Source organism: Candoia aspera, chromosome 1 (assembly GCF_035149785.1).
Source record: "Candoia aspera isolate rCanAsp1 chromosome 1, rCanAsp1.hap2, whole genome shotgun sequence".
NCBI classification, from domain to species: domain Eukaryota; kingdom Metazoa; phylum Chordata; class Lepidosauria; order Squamata; family Boidae; genus Candoia; species Candoia aspera.
The window spans coordinates 105,166,624-105,177,267 of NC_086153.1; the positions used below are offsets into that span (position 1 = coordinate 105,166,624).

The following is a 10,644-nucleotide window of genomic DNA, read 5'->3' on the forward strand; positions in this document are numbered from 1 at the left end:
GCCCTTTCCTCTGCAGCATGCAACATGGCACACTAATGTAACATGCAAAAATGCCCATAATAAACATATGAATCAGACTCTGTGCCCCCAGAGTTCTTTCTGATATCTTGAATGGCATCTCTCCTTTTATTTATTAGATTTGCTTGCTAAGGCTGATCAAGCTATAATCCATCACTACTGAAGGGCTCCCCTTAAGGGGAAGGCAGTTTCAGTTCATGACCGACTGCTACCACCTGGTGCTCGCCAGCTGGGCAAACTACCACAAGTTCAAACTGGAGCCCTAATTAGATGCCATTTAAAAACAGTTACACAAAACCAATTTCATAATTTCACACTATTTGTCTTACGACATGGTTGCAAAGTAGTTAGCAATGCCATTTTCAAAGACAATGCTGTAATGAAAGTAGCAAAATATTAAAGCATGTGCATTATGCCTCCACAGTTTGCATCATTTCTAAAAACGGTATCTTCTTTGATGGAAAGGTAACTTAAATGGCATATTGTATTCAAAATGAAAGACTGGTGTCTGTGAAGAATAAAATAACATTTTTCTAACTAAATGTTAAAGTAGTTATTTCTAAATGCATCTTAATTTGCAAATAATAAAAACATTTTTTTAATGCTGAAGTCAAAAGTGCATCTCAACTATTTTTACTTTTACCTGTTATGCCACTCCTTAAACAAACCATCCCTATATGGTGCTAGAAAATAATGCTTTTAGTTCAAAATGAGATGCAGAGATTATTATTTGAGTTCTGTTCTTTGTCTTGAAAACAACTGAAGAAATAAAAGCTTTTCCCTGTAATATGTGACAGGAATGTCAGAAGTGAGGTCTACTCAGGTGTATTATCATGCTGGCTTTTTCTTTCTCACTCTAGTTATGCAAGAGTACGGTTGCCATATTCCAGTCCCCCCAAATCATCATGGTCTGTTTTACAGATAATGTAATTTATTGCCTAATTAATTATTAGCTATCCCCAACAGTTGCTTTGTAGGAAGGAAACAAATAGCTGAAGATTCTTATATATTTTTGCAAATACTTCTTTGGATCATAGATGATTAAACTTCAGGGACTTGTCCAGGCAATAGCCAAGAGTCAACACTGACTTGAAGGCACCAAAAAAAAAGGTTAAATAAAAAGGAATACCAATATATAATGTAAGATGTCTGGAGTCCTAGTTACACACTGCAAGGCAGGTAGAAGAAAAGGGCAGCACACTCTCCCATGCACACTACTGCCCTGCCTTGTTATTTCTCAACACTCTAGTCAGCATCTCACAAGCATTCTAGGCATGTTTGTTGGAACATCAGTAAATCTTCTCTTCCAAGGACTTTACTACCATTAGAAAAATACAAGAAGCCAATGTTAAGTAGAGGAGGGGCAGGAGGGCTTCTGTTCTCCCATTCCACTAACTGCTTTGAGTTGCAATGCATTCTGTGGAACATGTGAGCAGGCTCAAAGCTACAATTCTATGTGCATTTCTCAAATAATGGATGTGCTGAGGAACACAGTCAGTCTAATAATGAGTAATCCCCAACTCCCTGCCAAAGCTGAAGTATTTTTCCCTACTCTTCCCTTTCTTTTTCTTAGGTGTGTACCTGTTTTACTATTGTAACTGCTTTCTTTTAGGCAATGTCCTTCTAATTGATAAAGACACTTATTTTTGCGTGAGTCTGAATACACACCCACACACACACACATATACTGTATGCATGTGTGTGTGTGTGTGTATATAGTCACACACACACACACATATGTATATATAGTCAGATATATTCATCTTTAGGGTACATTGCATTAAGGTATAATCAGCGAATGGGACTAATAGTGATCTTGAGATCACTATGTAATGAACTCAAAATTACAGAAGTAATTTTTAATGTATATTTGGGATTACAGAAATTGGAATAAACCAAACTGGATTGTGGATTGACAGATTGTGTTTTTATAAGCTGGACTAAAAAAAAAGATCAAAAGATTAATAAAAACTTAATACAATTATAAAAGCCAAAGAAACACACAACCACCATTTTCTCCCGTTCTGCTCAATAGCAAGCCAACTCTGGAAACAGTAGCCCTATTCCAGCTACCGTTGCTTTTGGTCAGTGTAATTACATATTTAATAGTTGGCCCTGTTCAGTTGGCAAACTGGTTCCTCCCACAGGAAGTGCACGTTAAACAACCATACAAATGCCAACAAGTATTTTAAGAGTGATTCATAACAGTGTTTTCTCTTTACTGGAAGTGACAAAATGCTCCCATCGCACCAGATTCAGAGACTACATCCTATTTTTCATCCAGAGGCCCTGGATATTTTCAAGTTTGCTTCAGCTAATGAGAACTCAACAGCAACTTTAAGAGCTCCAGAGCTAAACTTGCTGCCAAGATCCATCATTCTTTTAATCCCTCCACTCTTGCAGGGCGTGATAAAATCCTATTTGTTCTTACAGAATTAAGGGGAAGATGCGAGCAGGCAAGGATGAGATGAAACAGGAGAAAGAGCTTCATTTATATTCTCTCTCATACCTGCAAAGCATTTAAAAAGACGGATGGGATTTCTGAGTTGTGCCCTATTTGGGAATAAACATTTTATGGGCTTAGTCTCACTACTGGTAAATTTAAATTCTCACAAGCTCTATATAGTCTTTCAAGCATCCCAAGAACAGCTATGTCAAATCACAGTAAGAATGATATATCTATACTGGTTAAATGCTGCTGCCTACCAAATTTATATATAAATGCAATAAAAGTATATTCCTTATAGAAAAATAAAAACTGAAAATTGAAGAAAGATTTGTTATTTTTTCAGCATGACTCTGAGTGCTGTAGAAATAACCAATTTCTGTCCTATAATGGTTATTTATACCCATTATAAATAGACAAACTTCATTTCTAGTTTATCTCCAGATCATACATTTCTCATGAATTTTGTGTGTAGACATTGTATTATAAATCTACCCTGACAAAAAAAGGGGCTAACTTGTCACTATTTGAAAAATGCATTTTAAAACACCGTAGCATATTGAGATCCATGAAACAGATTCCATTTCAAGACAATTACATATAGTCTACACTGCAAAGGTATGTAAGATTTTGGTAAAATTAGCTCACTGGTATGTCCACAACTGCAAAATTACCTACATCTCACTAGAGGACCATGTCTTGTAAATAAAGCAACAAATATGATAGAAAAGTATTAATTTAATTGATTATTTTACATCTCTGTGTGTATATGTGGAATTCTGGCTAGTTAAACTTTATTCAGAAAGTGCTCAAACATAATTTCCCTGGCTCCAGAACAAGCTTAGTGTGCCTGCCAATGAAACAGCATCTATTCCTCTCTCCAACTAATTGGAGTACTCCCTGGAGCTTATTGGTGGAATGTGGGGAACTGGGGAGGGAAGAAAAGTCTGTTGTGAAGCAGATATGCACTCATATAATGTTGGAATTTACACACAGGCTCTACCTATCTTACTCCCAAGGAGGGAGGGATGGGTTGACTGACGTATTTCAGTTTTGCTTAGTTCCTTTGGTTTAATCCCTCCAACTGTTTTCCCTTCCTGATATGCACTCATATTCAAGCATGGCATACATTTGTGTGTCCTGCTTTAATATTCACTCACATCTTCCCAACCTATGCTGGTATTTGTTAAATCAAAACTGCACTACCCATGCAGAAGCAAATCTGGGGAAAACTCATTGCAAATACGGAATATATGAAGGGAAACCCTCCCCAGAACAAACTGTACAAATTCAATGGCATGGACTATGGGGAGATTAAGTGTGCTAAATGAGCTTCTGCATCACAAAAGATAAATCACCTTAAATACTGCCATTGCCAGTGAAATATTCTGTTTGAATTCTTTAGGTGAAATTGCAGTGCGTTTCTGGGAAGGTGGGAAGAGATACTGTCATCTGCTTCAGGCAGCAAAATGTCTTGGGCTTGCCTTAACTTCATCAACAATTTCAGTACCCACCATACAATGTAGCATTTATTATTAAATAAACACAACTCAACTGATCCCACATAGAGGGCCATATACAAAAACCAGGCCTCAGAACAAGCATTGTTTGGACTTGATATGATGGAAAGGGAGGGCAGAGAAACACTCAGTTTCAAGACGAGTGCATGGTGCAACAGTCATAATATATCAAACGTACAAATTACCAGGATAGGGAAAAAGTAACTAAAGATACTTTTAAATGGCCTGCCATTCCCCCATATAACTCTTCTCATCCCATGACTAAAAAGCAATCAAAGTTAACTGAGCTATTTTGACTATTTCTAAATCTATTAGGATACTGGGACAATATGAGAAGTCACTTGTTTTAAGTCTACAGAATTGGCAGAGAACCAACAGCCAATTAGTACTTGCCCCTCTGGACCAGGATAGAACTAAGGACATACCCAAACATGCCTCCAACATTTGCTCAAAAATACCTTGCTAACCATTCTTGAAGGACATGCCCTCATCACACAGCCTTCCTCTCATGCCCACCACACAGCTGAGGCTTCCTAGTTTCCTATTTATCTGATCCAGTACTGAAGGGATGTTTTCCATCTTCTTCCAGCACAAGCCATGCAGTACACATGATGTATGGCACTTTGGCAGGGATTGAGGTGAGGGTGAGGCACAGGTTGGAATCTGTCCAGCTCCTATGGGCTGCTTTTTGCTCCTCTGTTGGGTCCCTTCCCTCCAGGCACTGGTGACTTCCTGCCATGGCTATTTGGAGTTCAATACAGGTAGTCCTCGCTTAACAACTACAATTGGGACCAGAATTTCAATTGCTAAGCAAAGCCATCATTAAACAAATCCGACTCAATTTTACAAACTTTTTTTGGAAATCGTTAAGCGAGTCACCATGGGCATTAAGTGAACCACATGGTCATTAAGTGAATCATGTGGTTCCCCATTGATTTTGCTTGCCAGAAGCAGGCCAAAAAGGTCAAAAATGGCGATCACGTGACCATGGAATGCTGCAATGGTCATAAATGTGAACCAGTTGCCAAGTGCCCAAATCGTGATCACGTGACTGCGATGATGCTGTGACAGTCATAAGTGTGAGTTCCGGTCATAAGTTGTTTTTTTCCAGCACCGTCATAAGTCCAAACCATCACTAAATGAATGGCTGTTAAGCAAGGACTACCTGTAGCAGTAGCTAGATAGCTAAATTACTGGAGAGCCATAGCAGGATCAGGCACTAGGCATTTGCTCACATAATGGCTGACTGGTACTTTACAAACAGACCTATCAGTCTCATATGAGACCATTAAACAAATGTAAAAATAAATGCCCTGACAGGCAACTTTGATTGAAGTGGTTGAAGTCTACCTGCCAGTGTTTGTCGAGAGTTCCCTGTCAGCAGTTTTTAAACAGAGCAAGAGTGTGAACAATTGAGGGAACATGAAAGAACACAAATGAGGGCACAGAAAGAGAATGCAACAGACACACATGAGCAAGCAAGACAAATTAGCAAAAGGCAAGCTAGTAAGAGAGATGAGTGAGATCAAGAGGTGAGAGATCGGGGAAGTGAAGGATTGAATAAGCGTTAGAGCAACAGACTGTGACAGGGACAGACAAGCAAGAAAGAAGTGAGAGAGTGAGAGTGTCAGAAACAGACAAAGGAAAGTGTGAGAGAGCAAGAAAGACCAACAAGTGAGCACGGATCATCCAAAGGTGGATGGAGACTTCCCAGGAACAGAGATCTATCCATTTGTCGAAACTCACTTCCTCCCTCGGTTCCATTCCCACCCATCCCCACATGTTAGGGAGAATGATTGGTGGATGTTTTTCCGTGTGTCAGGAAATCCACCAATCATTGCCCTGTAACATGCTTTGCATAAACTGTCAGAAAAAGCATCTCTCTGGCTGAGGCTGGCTAGCCAACTACACTGGCAAACTTTTGTGCTGCTCCATAGACTGGAGAAAAGCACATTAAAGCAGATACGTGGATGCCCCCTAACAACCAATCAATGCTTGGTTGCCAGCCAGAAACAAGTCACTTCTCCTGCCTGCTCAATTTTGTTTCAAACATACTTCCCCTTCCTTTCAGAAAAGAGCACAATTGTGGGTGCTTGTGTGGTCACCATAGAAACATGCTTCTTCATTATGCTGACATTACTGTAATACTGTGTTTGGGTGCTACCAGCTCATCATAATGTTTTCCCAGAGGGCTGGAAGGTGGAACAAACCAAGCATCCCTTTCCCCCCAACCTCACAGCACAACCCAGGTAGTCCATAGCTCAGGAAAACATCTCATTCATTGCTATGAAACAGCAGTTTTCCATTTGATAAATGGATCAAGGCTATTTCATCTGCTGGGGAAAGCTCAAGGTGATTCAGTAATGGAATTGTACCCCTGTGTGGAAGAACCCTAATGGAGAAGGTAACAGTGGGGGGGTACGTAACTATAAATGATATAAAGGTTAGGTAGAAATAAATGTTTCACTTTCATATAGGTAGAAGTCAAGATTACTCCGTGAAATGGATTGGCAATAAACATCAACAGCAGGCATGGGCTTTTGTCCTAATACCCAATCTGAGGACTCACTGGAGGCATTTCTGTCCACTGTTAACAAGGAATGCTGAACTGAACACGTAGAATCATAGGGTTGGTGGAAGGGACCTTGGAGGTCTTCTAGTCCAATCTACTGCTCAGGACAGAAATGCTTAGACCAGTGTTTCTCAACCTCAGCAACATTAAGAGTTGTGGACTTCAATTCCCAGAATTCCCCAGCCAGCATGCTGGCTGGGGAATTCTGGGAGTTGAAGTCCACAACTCTTAATGTTGCTGAGGTTGAGAAACACTGACTTAGACCATCCCAGGTAAATGGCTATTCAACCTTTATTTGAAAACCTGCAGTGATGCAGCATCCACAATCCAGGAGGCTGGTTCTTCCACTGCTTAAGAGCTCTCACAGTCAGAAACTTCCTGCTTATTTTCAAGTTTGGATCTCTCTCGTAAAGCTTCCACCCACTGGCTCTTGTCCTATCCTTGGGCACAATGGAGAATAAATCCACACCCTCTTCCCTGTGTGATAGCCCTTCATGTCCCAGAACGACTCAGTGCTTAACTCTATTCTAATAAGTGAGCACTATCTGGTACATTTGTGTGCACAAATGGTACATTTGCCTCAACACCTTTCTATCTATGGGCTCTGTTTGTAATAAAAATATGTTACCAAACGCCTTTGTTATTTTTGAGACAGTGGCCAGAAAATGAAAAGAAGGATTTGAGGGGGTGTATCTTCAGAAGTCAAGCTTGGAAATCAAGGCAAAACCTTTCTCTGCCCACCTATTGCTGCCAGACCTAATCCCTTGATCTTTCAACCTCCCTTGTATCTCTTTGCAAATAACTTTTAAACATCAGTCCTAGGGAAGTCACTTCACCAGGTAAATTCTCACAATTGCCTACGAATATGTATAGTTTTTTAGTTTCAGGCATTAGACAAATCAGATGAATGCATGCATGCATGCATGCAACGGCCATAAGTTGGGCAAAGTAGTAGTCTGGTTATTTTAAGCCATTAACAATTACACTAAAGGTCCAATGAATAACTGGAGACAGTTTTCCGAATGACTGAGTTTTGATTTCTCAAATAGTATTCTCCACACAAGCAGCAGCCAATCAGGCTAGTATCCAGGATACCCTAGACTCAAAATATGTCATTTTTCTCCAGCAAGAAGAATCTTGTGGAACTTCATTCCATATTCTATGCCCAGATGTCTCTGAAAAATTCTAGTCCAATTGACTTGTTCTTTATGACAGTACAAAGAACAAAATCACTACTCCTGTATAATGGAGTGGAAAAATCAGACCACTATGAAAGAGAGAATGGATTTTGAATGCAGATTGGAACTAAAAATGAGTTATATTGTGATGGAGCTTAAAATATGCACCTCCATTCCTATTAAGCTGCTATAACTCTCTGCAGTGTTACTCTTGGAAAAGAACAGGGCCCTCAGATGTACTGGGGATGTATGAACTTTCCATCAACTCACCTAGCATTATCAGGCAGCTGGGGATGATGTAGCCAGCACACCTGGAGACATTAGATTAAGAGATCACTGCTCTAAAGCACATCTTTAAAATAGCAAATAGCTTTTAATACAAAAGATCTATAGTAACCAGCACACCACCCTTTATAACAATGCACCAGCACTACATTCCGAAACATCATTTTAAAGCAAGTGTACTGTAGTACATCAACACTTCCTTACTGTATTGGGAAACACATTTAACCAATTGCGCCCTGGAAATTAATCCTAATGTTTTAAAAACTATAATCATGGAAGAGCAGTATCTTTGGACTACCTTGGCATTACGGAAATAATGGGGGGGGGGTCTCTATGTAGCTTTGCAAATCCCGCGCCGATGGGGAGAGGGTACAAAAACTGTTACAGTTTGTGTTTACGGTGGTGGTATGGTCACTCACATTTGTCTCCAACCATTCCGATGTAGCTAGACCAGATGTGTCTCTTGCACTTGTTCTATCACTACTCCAGCTTCTTTTTGCCTGTTCTTCCTCTGCCCCTTTACAACACCACGCATCTCCCCCGGCCCGCCTGTCCTCCAGCGCTGACATCACCGTAGCAGGATCAAAATAGCTCCGCGTGCCATGGTTCTCCTGGAAACAAAACACGCGATTGGCCAGCCCGACCGCCAGCCTCCCCCTACCAACAGGGCTAAACTCGACCTGTTCAGCCAATCGCAACAGGCTTTGTGCCATGGCTGAAAACCAATGAAACGTCTGTCACTAAGGGAGGGAAATACATAGAGGCAATAAAAGGTCTGTCATGTGTGTTGTGCTATTTCCATGCTATGTCAGTGATTTTATTTTCGTTCTGATCTTAATATCTTTAAAATCATAGATTAACGGCTTAATCTGTTCTGTAGCCAGAAAATAGATTTCTCTAGGAATGCGAAGGTGTACTATTCTCAGGTTGTAAAGGGGAAGGGGGCGGAAGTCAGCAGGAGTGGATTGTAAATACAGTTTTCTCGTGTGTTTAACTGTTTTAAAGGGTCCTTGGTATAAATTGTAGCATGATATGAGGCGGAATGTATTTCCACTGTGCTTTATTTTCCTTCCATTTTAGTTTTCTTGGATGGTTTAAAAGGAGAAACAAAACAAAAACAACCTAGTGCTGACTTGTGGTTTATAAACAAACAGCTGAGTTGTAAGTCCTACAGTGAATGTTATGCAAAGAAGACAAAAAAAGGTAAATAACTTATTTACATGGAAACTTGCATTTGTGTGTGTGTGTGTGTGATTTTGTGTCTTGGGAAAAGGGAGGGAGGGGGAGGGATTCAGTATATTGTATATCTTAACAAATATTTTGGTGGTGTGTTTTTAAGTAAAATAAGGAAGAGAAATGTGCACTGTCTTAGTTATTTAAGAAGTTGAAAGAAAAGAATCTGCATTACTTGGAAAACTGACATACAGTACACACACACACACACACACACTTGGCACTTGTAACAAAGCCAGTGGTTGAACAATGTTCCTAATCCAGACTAGCACTGAATGCTGTTTTGTTTTGTTTTGTTTACAATTCAGCTCAGCAAGAACAGATACTTCTGCTCCATGTGCCTAAATAGATAGGATATAGCAAGCAAGTTATATAGTATGTAAATACGTTTAGAATTTCTCCATCAAGACAAAATGTAGGGTGGATTTAAACAAAAAACATAACAAATGAAGGGGCAGAAATGTTGGAAAAGGATTTTTAAATTGTAGAAATGAATGCATATATACAACATTGCAAGGGATCTGTGTTAACACAGTTTTAATTCTGTTTTGGTGTCCAGCATCTTCCTTAGATGGGTCCAAGATATGATATTTCTTTAAATAGCTGTTAAAAGATCTTTCAGAGATGTGCAGTTTAATATGGATTAAACTGTTAGGATAATGTTTGGTTGCCACACTGCACATACCAAACGACGGGGAGGTGGCAGAGCTCTGGTACTTACTGTACAAGCTCTAGCATTCTGAGGCAGTGTTGTGTACAAGAACAGGAGTATAGCAGATAAATGATGATAAGGGAGATCTTTTAAAAAGAGGGAGGTGGGAAATTGGAAACTTCAGCTACACCATCTGACGTGCTTTTGTTGTTTTTTTCTAGACTGTGTCTCTTTAATCTTTTTTTTTTTTTCAGAGAGGGATGGATCAAGGTCATAGCAACAGCTTTCCATATACCTAACCTGGATAAAACAAACATTAATTTAAGCAACATTAAAAGAAATCAACTGATATTAGTAATAATAATTCACAAATTCCATTTGCACACATATAAATGAAATGTTAGGAGAATGCTATGACTAAATAAAAAATCTAGTGTTTCCTTTCATGATGCGATACTCAGCTTCTTGAAAAGACAGGCCTCAATGAGAAAAAATACATTCCATAAAACAATGAAGGATTTGGACTTGTAATCCCACTGGCAATCATGTTTACTTAGTCTCCCTTTCTATGAAATGTGCTGCAAACATCAACGGTGTTTAGGACTAAATTGCCCACTTGGAAAAATGGTTTGGAACACTGAGTGTTTATAGAGCAACAACTAGTCCTCTGCTTCTCCCTCCGTCTTCGCAAATGTTTACATCACATTTTGGAGAAGCAGCAGCAGGACAACACACACTGA

General features: G+C 39.6%; 1 protein-coding gene across 1 annotated transcript in view; it reads right to left on the reverse strand.

Annotated features, from left to right (window-relative positions):
- Positions 1-8,601, reverse strand: part of ARMC2 (armadillo repeat containing 2) — a 71,315-nt gene extending 62,714 nt beyond the window's left edge. Inside the window, exon 1 of the mRNA XM_063311385.1 lies at positions 8,439-8,601. The gene's annotated coding sequence lies outside the window, so the exon portion shown is untranslated. The remainder of the gene's footprint in view (positions 1-8,438) is intronic.
- Between the last annotated feature and the right edge of the window lie 2,043 nt (positions 8,602-10,644).